The following is a 12,651-nucleotide window of genomic DNA, read 5'->3' on the forward strand; positions in this document are numbered from 1 at the left end:
TGTACCTTCAAGTACATTTCCTTCTCTTGTGCTTAATAAGTGATACGTGATACCTGTGCTTTGATATAATTTTCCCCCCCCCTCCCCCCTCCCCCCCCCCCCTCCCCCCTTGCCTATCTAGGCCAACCCTTAGGGCTATACCTGTGACCTCTTCCTTCCGTCCTTCCCTTACATTACCCTTATCACCCATATCTGTCGTGGTCCCGTGCGAACACCTCCCCAACACCCGCTCCAAAAAAAAAAAAAAAAAAAAAAAAAAAAAAAAAAAAAAAAAAAAAAAAAAAAAAAGATTGTGTATGTATATATATATACATATATATACACACACATACACATACATATATATATATAAAAAGAGAAAATGTGTATATATAAAAAAAAAAAAAAAAAAAAAAAAGGAAAAGAAAAAATAAAAAAAATTTAAATTCCCCCTCTCCCCCCACAATTAGTGGGTTTCTTATTTCTTATTTAATGTGCACACATATTAACGTGTGAATATAAATATATATTTCTTTTCGTCCCCCCCAACTTCCCCCTACCCCATTATATGTCTATCCATATCCTAACTTCTATTTTTAGTATTAATTTTTAATATGTGTTTAAAGTGCATTTGCTTTTCTATTCCTTTCCTCCTTGGTATTTCAAAAAATAATTCCTACTTTTTTTCCAAAAAACCCCCCCAAAAAAAAAAAAAAAAAAAAAAAAAAAAAAAAACCCCGAACCCCCCCCCTCCCCCTCATTACATTCCCAATTTATAACCCTTATTCAGTCTACTCCATAATATCCAGTCAATCAGCTCATAGTTTCCTGTGCTTTATTCTGTTCCAGCCACTGTGCTGCTTTTCCTGGTGTATCGAAAAATTGGGGGCCTTCTACAGTCATTATTCTTAGACGTGCTGGATACAATAGCGCATATTTGATTTTATTCTTTAACAGGTTACGTTTAATAGGCATAAACTCCGCCCTACGTTTACTAAGTTCTGGAGAAAAATCTGGGAATAATGAGATCCTTGAACCATTGTAGAATATGTCTCCTTTTTCTCTTGCTTTTTGCAATGCTGCTGTTTTATCAGTAAAATTAAGAAACTTCAAGAGTAGGGGCCGAGGATGTCCATCCCTGAGGTGTGCTCTGAACGGGACTCTATGGGCCCTTTCTATTGCAAAAAGTGGTGAAAAGGCATCTTCCCCAAAAGTTTCTCCGAACCATTTCTCAAAGAACCCTATGGGGTCAGTACCCTCACTGTGTTCCGGGAGGCCCACCACCCGAATATTGTTTCTACGTAACCTGTTTTCGATTTCATCAAGTTTGAATGCCTGCCATCCATTTTGTTCCTTTAATTCTTGCATCTGTTGTTTTAATGTATGCACCTCATCCTCTACTTGGCTCACTCTCTCTTCCACTGATGTTACCCTTTGTACAGTCTTTTGCAGTTCCTGGCCCATTATCACTAATTCTCCCTTTATTTCTTTTATTTGATCGGACAAGTTATTCAATGACCCCCTACATGCGTTTATGGCGCTTAATATCTCCTTCAATGTTGGCTCTTCCTCCCGCCTGGGGTCATCTACTGTATTTGCTAAGGAGACTTCTGCAAAAGTTTTTGCTGATGCCATTGCACCCCCCCCTTGGGGCTCCACCACCAGGTTTTTTTTTATTTTGGGAACTGATGAGCCTTGCCCACCACTTTTCCTATCTGTTGCTGTCCCTATTTGATTTTTAACCTGTGTTTGTGGGTGCTGAGCCACTTTTCCAGGTGACTTTACCAAAGTATGTGAAGACTGTTCCAATTTAGCTGCCGCCACCGCTGCAGCCACCTGCGCTGCTTTCTCCTTATCCTTGGCCGCACGTGTTATTTGAGGGCATCCACTCTCCTGGTTAGACTGTCCCTTTTTTGTGGTTGCTGCCATTCTTCAGAGAGATAGGGCCAAAAAAAAAAAAAAAAAAAAGGAAAAGAACGTTTTTCCTTCCCCCCTTTTCCTTTCCACTAGTGTTCCTGGTATACCAATCCACTCAAAAATAATCACCAACGGTCACCAGTCAATGCTCAGTGTACCCTCAAACAAAATACTTTAGTGGCTCTTATTTTAGGCTGTTTCTACTACTGCTACTGTGCTTACACAAGTTCCCTCCAGTCCTGTGCACTGTTGCCTGCTACTTCATGTAGCTTTTTTGAGAGCCATCAACAGGAGAAAAAAACGAGAGAGGCATAAGTATCAGCTCAGCAATAGCGCTAGCATTCCATCGACATTTCAGTTCCAGTAGCATTTATTTTATAATCCGTTACTCACGTGACCTGTCCAAGGAGAGGTGAAAGTCCCGGTGTCCTGGAGTATTTATATATTTATATTGGATCTCATAGGGACAGAGCAGAGCGGGGGAGAAATCTGGGAGAAATCTGGATTTCAGTACCTTTGTGCTTTCAATAAAAAGTACTTTTACAAACTGAAGCCAGAAATAAGAAAGATCAGGCAAATATTTCAACAGCTGTGTCTTTTTTTTTTTCTTTCCCTCCTTCACTCAGAGCACAGAGCACACTATCAGCGCTCAGCTGGTTCAACAAAATACTGTGAGAAGAGGGGACATGCACAGCTACTCCCTGGCTGTACACTCACTCCTCCGTCCAGACAAGCTATGCTGTGCAGTGTAGGATCTCTGCTATTGTTAATGAGATGAAAGAGTCTCTGTGCAGAGGGGGGGGAGACTAGTACGGAGCTGCTAGTCACCTGATCTCCCAGCTGAGAATGCAGTGTGCAGAGGATACAGACAGGATTCCCCTCAGATGCCGCACGAAGGAGGGGGGACCAGGAGGGGGGACCCAGCTGGGTTCTCACGGCTCCACGATGTCAACAGCTGCTGCTATAGGAAGGCATTGGAGTAGGTAAGATTTTTAGCCGTCCACTGTGCTATCCTATGCGGTGTAGGATGCACGCTGCTCAGGCATTGAAAGGAGGACTCCCACGCAGAGGGGGAGGGGGGGGGCTGGAGCGAGGCAGCTCGAGCTCGAACGGACATCTCACTCCTCACACACTCACACCTTGCACATCCGGTCACGACCCCGCTTTAAGCAACCATCGTCCTTTCAGATCCAGACATTCGCAAAATATGTGTAACATAGTGCCCTCAGACTCCAGGCATTGCCAAAAAACATTCAATACCTGAGATAATATCCGATGTAGTACTGCCGGTGTTCTGTACCATCTGGTAAGGATTTTTCAATTCCATAGTATCTTCAGAAGTGCGAAACACCACCACAATGCCCTTCACCACCCCTTGTGGGTATTCATTCACCTGATACTGTGGACCCCACTAATATGTAAAGTCCTATGCGCTTTGTAAGTAATAACTCAAATCCCTCTTCATTCCATGAAGTTGACCATCAGATTTCAAGTATGTTCTCAATAGCCAATAAACCAAGGAAGCACAGACATCAAATGGTGCAGACCACTTAATTTATATTTATTGTTAAAAACAAGTTTTTTTTTTTGAAAAGCCTATGGCGTGTGAACACACCCAAAAAACTCCACCCGGTGCAGAAAAAATGTGCACACACATAAAGAGTGTTCACAAAAACGTGCAGACGGGTGCAACGTCAAGTGGTCCTCCTGTGAAGAGGGACCCAAACCCTGATCCCCCGGGGCGTTAGGCTCCGGACGGGGACTGAGGTACTGTGGTCCGAGCAACCGAAGCCGACACGGACCCAACTTCCTCGGAGGGACTGCCGAAACAGAACCCTCCCAGTACTAGGTGGGGCTCCCCCGAAGGGAGACCCCATGAGAGCAGGCGAACTAAGCCAGAAGGCCATGTCCACCCACTCCCAAGACGTTCAGGGCTGGCCCGAGGACCCGCACCCTACTAATCACACAGTGACAAAACGTGCACAACAAAAAAAGACAAAAAAGTGACAAACATAGGCTTAAATAAAATAAAGTGGGGGAAGGGATAGTGAAGAGGAGAGTGAAAGAAGTGGCCATTGTGGTGAAACAATGACCAGGCCCTCCGGCCAGGAATAAAAAATTCCTCCGGTCCTAGCCAAAAGGCCCGGCCCAGGAGGCAGGTGCAAAAAAAAGCGTGTATCTGGTGCAGTGACCGTGGTATCCTTCAATCAATGTGTCCCTCACACACAGTGATCTTCAGATACCCCTGGACTGCCACTCCAGGGGCACATGCACCATAGGCTTTTCGTTCCATATCCGACCCCCCGACCGGCCAGTGCAGCCCTCCACCCCTGCCAGCCAACCCAGCAGATTTGCACGGTCCTACCCCGTCATACCCCAGGGCATTACCGGCTCCTCCAACCAGATCGCTGACAGAGATAGCACTTACACCAACCAGCCAGAAGGCCAGACTAGAACTCGGCAAAAAGACCAAGACCAAGCGCAGCACCCATCCTCACCAGGAGCACCCTTCCAGATGGCTCAGACTCAACCATGGGCCGGCTCCCAGTATTCTGTCGGGCAGCACAGCGTAGTCCCTGCTGAAACCATCCTTCCAGGTGCAATGACGTCATTGGATTGCATCCACCCTCCCCATGTAGGAGGTGCTTCAGCGCTCCGCTGACAACTGATAAGGACAGATACCACACCCAGTCCCAGCCAAAAGGCCGAGAAGCGGCAGGGAAGACAACCACGATCAGCACGGCCTAGAGTGTGCAATAGCCGTGCCTCGCCCTGGGAGAACCACCTTCATGATCATGGTGTCTCCCCTGCCAGGTAAGTAAAAACAAGTATTGTACTTACATGTAATCCATAAAATCAGGCATGGTATAAACACAGGCAAAACACTGTTTTCTAAGATGCCGTCCAAGCCCTGCCCAGTGTGTTGATGTCACTGCCCACCTGACGTGTAGCGCCCAATTGACTTTCTCAAAGGATCTAATTCTGTATTGCTTATCTTTTGATATGAATTAAAGGATCATTTCCCACAAAGATGCACTAGTGTTAAGGCCTGCCTGGCCTGGAACATTGTTTATAGACACAAAAAAAATCACTGGCGCTCTATGGGAAAAGACTAGTGTCCCAAAGAATATAAAAACCCTCGTATGGGACGTGAACAAACCAGTGCTGCGGAATTAATGGTACCCGGAAGTACCCATCATACACAAAAACGCCAAAAGTAATTCTGCGCTCATGGAAGTGCACAGGGTCAAAACAGCCCAAAATAATAAGGGAAAACTCATTGGAAATACACAGTCTATATTGAGAAAAAAAATCCTTTTAATTGTGATCAACTTCAAAATTTACATTTAGGCAGTCCGGATTAGATGATATACCAAATGTAACCAGGTTGCATATACAGATGTAATATCTCTCCAACGATCTCCTGCAGTCTCAGGGGGTCAAAACTCACGGCTTTGATCTAACATGCCATCCGCAGATGGAACCAACAGTACCTTGCCAGGAAGATGTAAACCGGGGCACTGGTGAGGGGATGAGTGTTGCCCTACCAGCCGGAACCAGGCTGTGCGGGATCCCGGTCGCCTCCACGTGTGGGTGCAGGAACGCCGGATTCCCCAGTGAATCCAGCTGCCGGGGACACGGCGCGAAGCGGTCTGTGGAAGCGGACGCTCTCCCTGTGTGAGCGCGCTGACGTCGCACATCTGAGACGCCGCTCAGCATCAAAACAGGGAAGTACTGAGTGCCCTCTGGTGGGGAGATTGTAGGATACGCTCTCCTGTATTGGTAATCAATGCGAATGCGAAACTGATTGCGAAATTTCGCTAATGCGAAATTGATTGCGAAATTTTGAAACATTCAATTTCACCTGCCCTTTGGAAAAAGTGTGGTTTTACGTAATGGACCCTGCAACTAACAAGGTATTAATAAAATAAATACATTATTATATAGATTTGAGGGTTTACTTTGACCAATTTGTATATTGATTAGTTTAATAAATATTGAATAACCATAGATTTGGAAAATACAAGTAAACCGTTTACGTTGACATCTCTTAAATGTCTTTATGTTAAACAGTTATTATTCTCATGAAAGAGGTGAATTGCAAATGATGATGACACGGGACAAAAGATGAAAAATTCTTTGAAGATGTGATACACTGGAAAAACGCACAGAAACACTCCACTCTCTCCTATGACAACTGTGGTAGGAGAACTCTGATTGGCTCTGATGCAAAAGAAGGGCGGAGAAAGTATTCGCGAATATTCGGAAATCGAATATTCGCGATTGCGAATATTCGGCACCATAAAAGGATCGCCTCAGCTTAGCTACTCGGCCCAGGGTCTCTAATCATACCAGCAATGCTTTTAGACGTCGATGGAGATCACTAGGATGTGATCTGTTTTAAAAATAAAATTGAAAAAATACGAATATTCGGAATAGCGAATATTGGCCGCGAAATTCGAGTTATTCGCGAATATTCGAATATGCCATATTCGTAACGAATATTCGCAATGCGAATATTCGTGAGCAACACTAGTAATAAATGACTGATACAACTTCTCAGTTCAAGTACTACGTTATCTCTGCTTTATTGCAGACAAGACCAACCTTCTACATACAGGATGATAATACGTCACTATTATGTTAATGTGAACTAGAAAGCGCATCTAATTGGTCGAGATACAAGAAGAGTACTAGATGGGGTGTCGATCTTGGCCGGGCCTCTGACGTGTCTTCACCTCCGCATTCCAAAAGCTGTGTGGGAGTGGGGGGGTGTCCGCCATCTTTGGTCTTCTCCTTTGTTTCTCGATGGAGGGGGTGTGATTAGGAGCTGATTTGAGTAAGGAAGTATTATAACAGTGGTATACATGAAAAAGCAATATAGACTTTATATTATAATAAAGATGCATAGAGAATAGACATTTTCTAATTTATCATTATGCTCATTGCATTCCTTCACAGTAAGAGGGTCTTCACATTCCTGTTCAGTGTCCTGTTGTATCCCACAGCTCCCTTAAATGGGTTGTAAAGGTTCCTTTAAGCTAGTGTATTGTTGGTTCACTTACCTTTTCCTTCAATTTCCCTTCTAAATGTTTTTTTTTCTTTGTCTCCACACCAGGGTGAAAGCCTCGCATTTTTTTTTACCTTTACAACCCCTTTGAGATAGCAATACCAAAATAGATCGCCTTTTGGGTCCAGCGTTATAATTCCACTTTCCTTAACTAGAATACTTGACGTAATTGTAGCCATATTTGTGCAATTGTGCTGCTTGGACCTTAACCACTTGCCGCCCGCCAATGACAAATTGACGTCGGCAAAGTGGTTGTAGAATCCTGACTGGACGTCATATGACGTCCTCAGGATTCTTAGCCGCTGCGCGCCCCCGGGGGCGCGCATCGCGGCGATCGTTGTTGCGGGGTGTCAGTCTGACACCCCGCAACACCGATTTTGGTAAAGAGTCTCTCACGGAGACTCTTTACCACGTGATCAGTCGTGTCCACCCACGGCTGATCACGATGTAAACAGGAAGAGCCGTTGATGGCTCTTCCTCACTCGCGTCTGACAGACGCGAGTAGAGGAGAGCCGATCGGCGGCTCTCCTGACAGGGGGGTTCGCGCTGATTGTTTATCAGCGCAGCCCCCCCTCGGATCGCCACATGGACCACCAGGGATGCCCACTAGGGAAGGGCAAAACTTTAAAAAAAAGGGGCAAAAAAAAGTCCAAAAAAAAAGTCTGAAAAAAAAAAAAGTCTGTGAAAAAAAAAAGATGCCAATCAGTGCCCACAAATGGGCACTGACTGGCAACAAGTAAACAAGTAAATAATGCCGCCCCAAATACCACCAAAATAAAGCTCTATTTGTGTGTAAAAAAGGACGCCAATTTTGTTTGGGTACAGTGTAGCATGACCGCGCAATTGCCATTCAAAGTGCGACAGTGCTGAAAGCTGAAAATTGGCTTGGGCGGGAAGGTGTATACGTGCCCTGTATGGAAGTGGTTAAAGAAGGGGACGTACCCCGAAAGCTTGACCTGAAAAATTGTATGCAATTTAAAAACAAAAATTATCACGGACAGTACTCAATTCTCTTTTAACTAGAATGAAAGGTCATTCAGATATGTTTGAGGTCAATATTGTTCTTAGATAACTTAGGGCCAGATTCACATAGAACTGCGGCGGCGTAACGTATCCTAGATACGTTACACTGCCGCAAGTTTTCATCGCAAATGCCTGATTCACCAAGCACTTGCATGAAAACTTACGCCGGCGGCCTCCGGCGTAAGCCCGCGTAATTCAAAGGGGCGTGTGCCATTTAAATTAGGCGCGCTCCCGCGCCGGACCTACTGCGCATGCTCCGTTTTGAAATTCCCGCCGTGCTTTGCGCGAAGTGACGTCATTTTTTCGAACGGCGACGTGCGTAGCGTACTTTCGTATTCCCGGACGTCTTACGCAAGAAATTTTTTTTTTACATTTCGACGCGGGAACGACGGCCATACTTTAAACAGCCCATACGTGGGCTGTGTAAAGTTAGGGCAGGTAAAACGACGACTAAAATTGCGACGGGAAACTAGACTAGCAACGACGTACCGAACGCGAAAAACCGTTGTGGATCGCCGTAAAACCTCATTTGCATACCCGACGCTGGTAACAAAGCAAACTCCACCCAGCGGCGGCCGCGGTATTGCATCCTAAGATCCGACAGTGTAAAACAATTACACCTGTCGGATCTTAGGGATATCTATGCGTAACTGATTCTATGAATCAGTCGCATAGAAACTCTGAGAGATACTCCATCGTATCTGAGATACTCCATCGTATCTGAGATACTCCATCGTATCTGAGATACTCCATCGTATCTGAGATACTCCATCGTATCTCTTTTGTGAATCTGGCCCTAAGTATGTAATTCTTCAGCACTGGATGGTGTGCACGCCACTTTTCTCCCCTGTAGTACATACAGAAGAATAACCTGGCAATTCCCCCAGTGATCCAAGTATACAGATTTATGTATGAAGCTGGTTTGAAAGATCTCTCCCAAATTCAAAGATCACCAAAGCTAAATTATATAACTTTTATAAACTGTTGATTCCAAAAGAGGTTTACATTTATTTTTAATGATTAGGAGAAAGTAATATTTAAAAAAAAAAAACAGAATAGGGTAAATTGAAATCCTTTTTTTACATTTTACAAACTTTGAAACTACTGTTTTATATATCTGTTTTTATTATTAATGAAAAAGTTTTACTACATGGTTCACCCATGAAACTGATTTTGCAGAGCTTTCTGAGTTTTCTAAAGAGAGCACAGTGGTAGCTTTTTTCCTTTCCAACTGCTTGTATTTAAAACTCTGCATGGAACCCTACCAAGAGAGAAGGGAAAGGGGGGACAGATTAGCCAATTTCCCGGCTTATTCAGCATTATGTGTAACCTAAGCTTCAGCTATTTAGATTCGTAGACAGCAGTTTTTTTTACCCCCCTCATCATCACGCCTCCCTGGACTGACAGTACAGCTGTACAGAAAAGTACTCAATCATGGGTAAAAAGATGTGAATACTATCAAGTTTTTAAGTAGGTGGGGGCACCAAAGGAAGGGTGAGGGGGTAGGTAAGCTTTCTGCCCAGTTTGAAGTTGGGCCTAAACCTGTTTTCTAAGGCTCCTTTACACGATCAGACCAATCTGATCCTCCTGTGCGTTTTTCAGGTGGACCTGATCGGGCCACCCATTGTCCTCTATGGGGAGGCAGATGTCAGCAGATATGTATCCGCTGACACCCACCTGGAATCCAATCCCACGAAATCCACTGAAAACAGATGTTTGCCATGCATCCAGCAGATCGGATCGGATGAAAATGGACAGGCTGTCCAGTTCTATCCGATCTCCCCATAGAGGAGAGTGGGACTCAACGGAGTGATCCCCACTGAGCAAGTGGAGTCTGCCAAAACAAATCCACCATTGTGAAAGGGGCATAAGTCTAATTCGTATTTTTCCCACTCCCCAATCCTCCCGTTTGGGATTCACTAACATCACCTTGGTTACATTTAATTTTCATGTCCTTTAACAGACATGTTATTGTTATATATATATTAATACACATATTTCTTTATTATTTGGCAGTCTCTCAAGACAACTATAGGAAACATTTACGATCACACTCAGGAAATTGTCCTTGAATTCAGCTTCCCTGGATGTCACCTTGCACGGGCCATGCATACGGTTCATACAACCACAGATCCCAGAGAAGATGCCCCTCTCAAGGGGGTTTCCAGTCATTTGCGTTTCCCTTTTTTACACACAGCGATTTAGTGAGTACTTTATATCCAATAGGGGTTTCTCCCCTTTTGTCTTTTTTTCAAAAGACAATTATCTAAGGATTTTTATATTTTATTACAGATGTACACATGTTTGCTCCTGAAGAGTGGATACAATTCCATGAAAAGCGTCAAGATTTTGTACTTATGTTTAAACTGATCATGTGTTTTTTATCATCTCCTATTAGAATAATGTACCTTGTGTAATTATGCATACATTTTTTGTATATTTTTGTATCTATTCCTAATATTGATGGGAATTTAAGAGGTGTTAAACCCACAATCCATCCCTATGGATATCTGTCATTCATGCTTTTTATGTATGTATATTGATGAAATATTGCAACATTAATCAGTACCATGTATTATTATTTAAATCTGACTCATACAAATAAAACATTTTGACAATTCATATTGACTGCGTGCCTCATTCAAAGTCCCATTTCCTCCTCTTCTTTTTCTTACATAGATAGGGATGGAGGCATGACTAGGTCCCTGCCTCATTCAAAGTCCCAAAAATCTCCTCTTTTTGTAAGTCTAAAAGCCTCGTACACACGGCCGAGGAACTCGACGTGCCAAACACATCGAGTTCCTCGGCCAGTTCAGCCCTGAAGCCGCCGAGGAGCTCGGCGGGGCGAGAGCTCCCATAGAACAACGAGGAAATAGAGAACATGTTCTCTATTTCCTCGTCGAGCTCCTCGTCGGCTTCCTCGGCTGAAAGTGTACACACGACCAGTTTCCTCGGCAGAATTCAGCCAGAAACTCGGTCGGAAGCTGAATTCTGCCGAGGAAACTGGTCGTGTGTACGGGGCCTAACTCTTACTTAACCCTCAACATACATCTATCCTAAAACTTAAAGTGACACTAAACCTCAAAAATGTTTTTTACCATAATGCATTGATTGCATTAAGGTAAAAAAGTTTTTATTTTCTCTGTGCTCCTCCCCTTCCCTGTGTGAGGAGAAAGAAAGGGGGAAGAGATCAGCGCGGTGCAGGATTGCATCTATTCTCCCCTTTCTTCCTCTTTACACAGCATTTTAGCAACAGCAGGAGCCATTGGCTTGTGCTACTTTCAATCAAATGGATGAAGAGGACGTGGGGGGTGGGTCTAAGTCCTGCTGTGTAAGTCTATGGAGCACGGCTCCATAGACACACAGGTCGGGAGCGAGCATGTGCCGTTTGTCCCCATAGAAAACGGATTGCTATGTGGACACAGAAAAGAAGAGGAGGAGCCAAGATTACCCAAAGGGACCTGTGAAGAGGAAGATCGGGCTGCACTGCGCAATAACACTGTACAAAGCATGTAAGTATAACATGTTTGTTATTTTAACTTTTAAAAAATGTGCCCTCTGGTGGCTTTCCTGGGCAAAGCTGTATATGTTCGGGATTTTGCCCAGGAAAGTCATTTTGCCTCAGTATATCTGCACGAGCCGGTCAGGAATCAGTTAAGCCCCAAATCAGCACATAATACCTTACCCTAACATAACCAGTAGGCATACCCTGAACCTTTAACACTTAATGTGAACCTAACATTTAAGCCTTTAAAACTGCTAACCTCTGATCCCAACCCTAAATGTAAAGTAACCTCTAACACTAGACTAACCACTTTTACTTTACCTCAGGGTTGCCAACTTTCAGTAAATTTACAAACAGTTTGTAAAATCCGTACTTTTTGCATCTGTCTATAAATGACCATTATGGACGTGCAGTCTGTATGTCCGTAATGGACATTTATGGACAGATGCAAAAATTACGGATTTCACAAACTGTTTGTAAATTTACTGACGGTTGGCAACCCTGCTTTACCTGTGCTGAAAGTATTGGAAGATCAAGCACCAGGGACGGTAACAAAATCACCCAATCCCTGCATCAAAAAAAAGCAGCACTGTTTCAGATAGTCCCCTTGTGTAATTTCAAAAATATATATTACAGTGTATTCCTTTTTTTAGTTTTGGATATACAGTATCAAGGAAGTGCCTTTCCAGGGTTTTTATTGCTGTCTGTGTCACCACTGGAGTTCCCTCTCTCTGTTTGTCCTGCTGATCAATATCTTCACTTCATCTAATTACGTGAAAAGTAAATTCCCATTTTGTTCCTATTTTGTTGTTCTTCTGCAGATGATTTGATGTAAACAAGGCAGAGCTCTGTTCTGAAAGGGAAAGTAATGGATTTTGTGTTCCTGCAAATCAGGGATTAAAACCCATCACTTCCCTTAGTAAAAGCAGACCACAGTTTACACAAAAACACTGCATAGGCATACATTTAACCCTTTGATTGCCCTAGATGTTTAACTCCTCCTTCCCAGCCAGTGTCATTAGTAGTGTTGAGCGGAATACGCCATATTCGATTTCGCGATATATCACGAATATATAGACGAATATTCGTGAAATATTCGCTAAAATCGAATATTCGTGATATTTTACCCAAAATTTTTTTTGAGAATTTTCGCTAA

General features: G+C 43.6%; 1 non-coding gene across 1 annotated transcript; it reads right to left on the reverse strand.

Annotated features, from left to right (window-relative positions):
- Window positions 1-4,559: 4,559 nt before the first annotated feature.
- On the reverse strand, window positions 4,560-4,718 carry LOC120938492. Its single transcript, XR_005749086.1, has one exon. It is a non-coding gene; the product is annotated as a U1 spliceosomal RNA (small nuclear RNA).
- Window positions 4,719-12,651: the final 7,933 nt, after the last annotated feature.

Source organism: Rana temporaria, chromosome 4 (genome assembly GCF_905171775.1).
Source record: "Rana temporaria chromosome 4, aRanTem1.1, whole genome shotgun sequence".
NCBI lineage: Eukaryota > Metazoa > Chordata > Amphibia > Anura > Ranidae > Rana > Rana temporaria.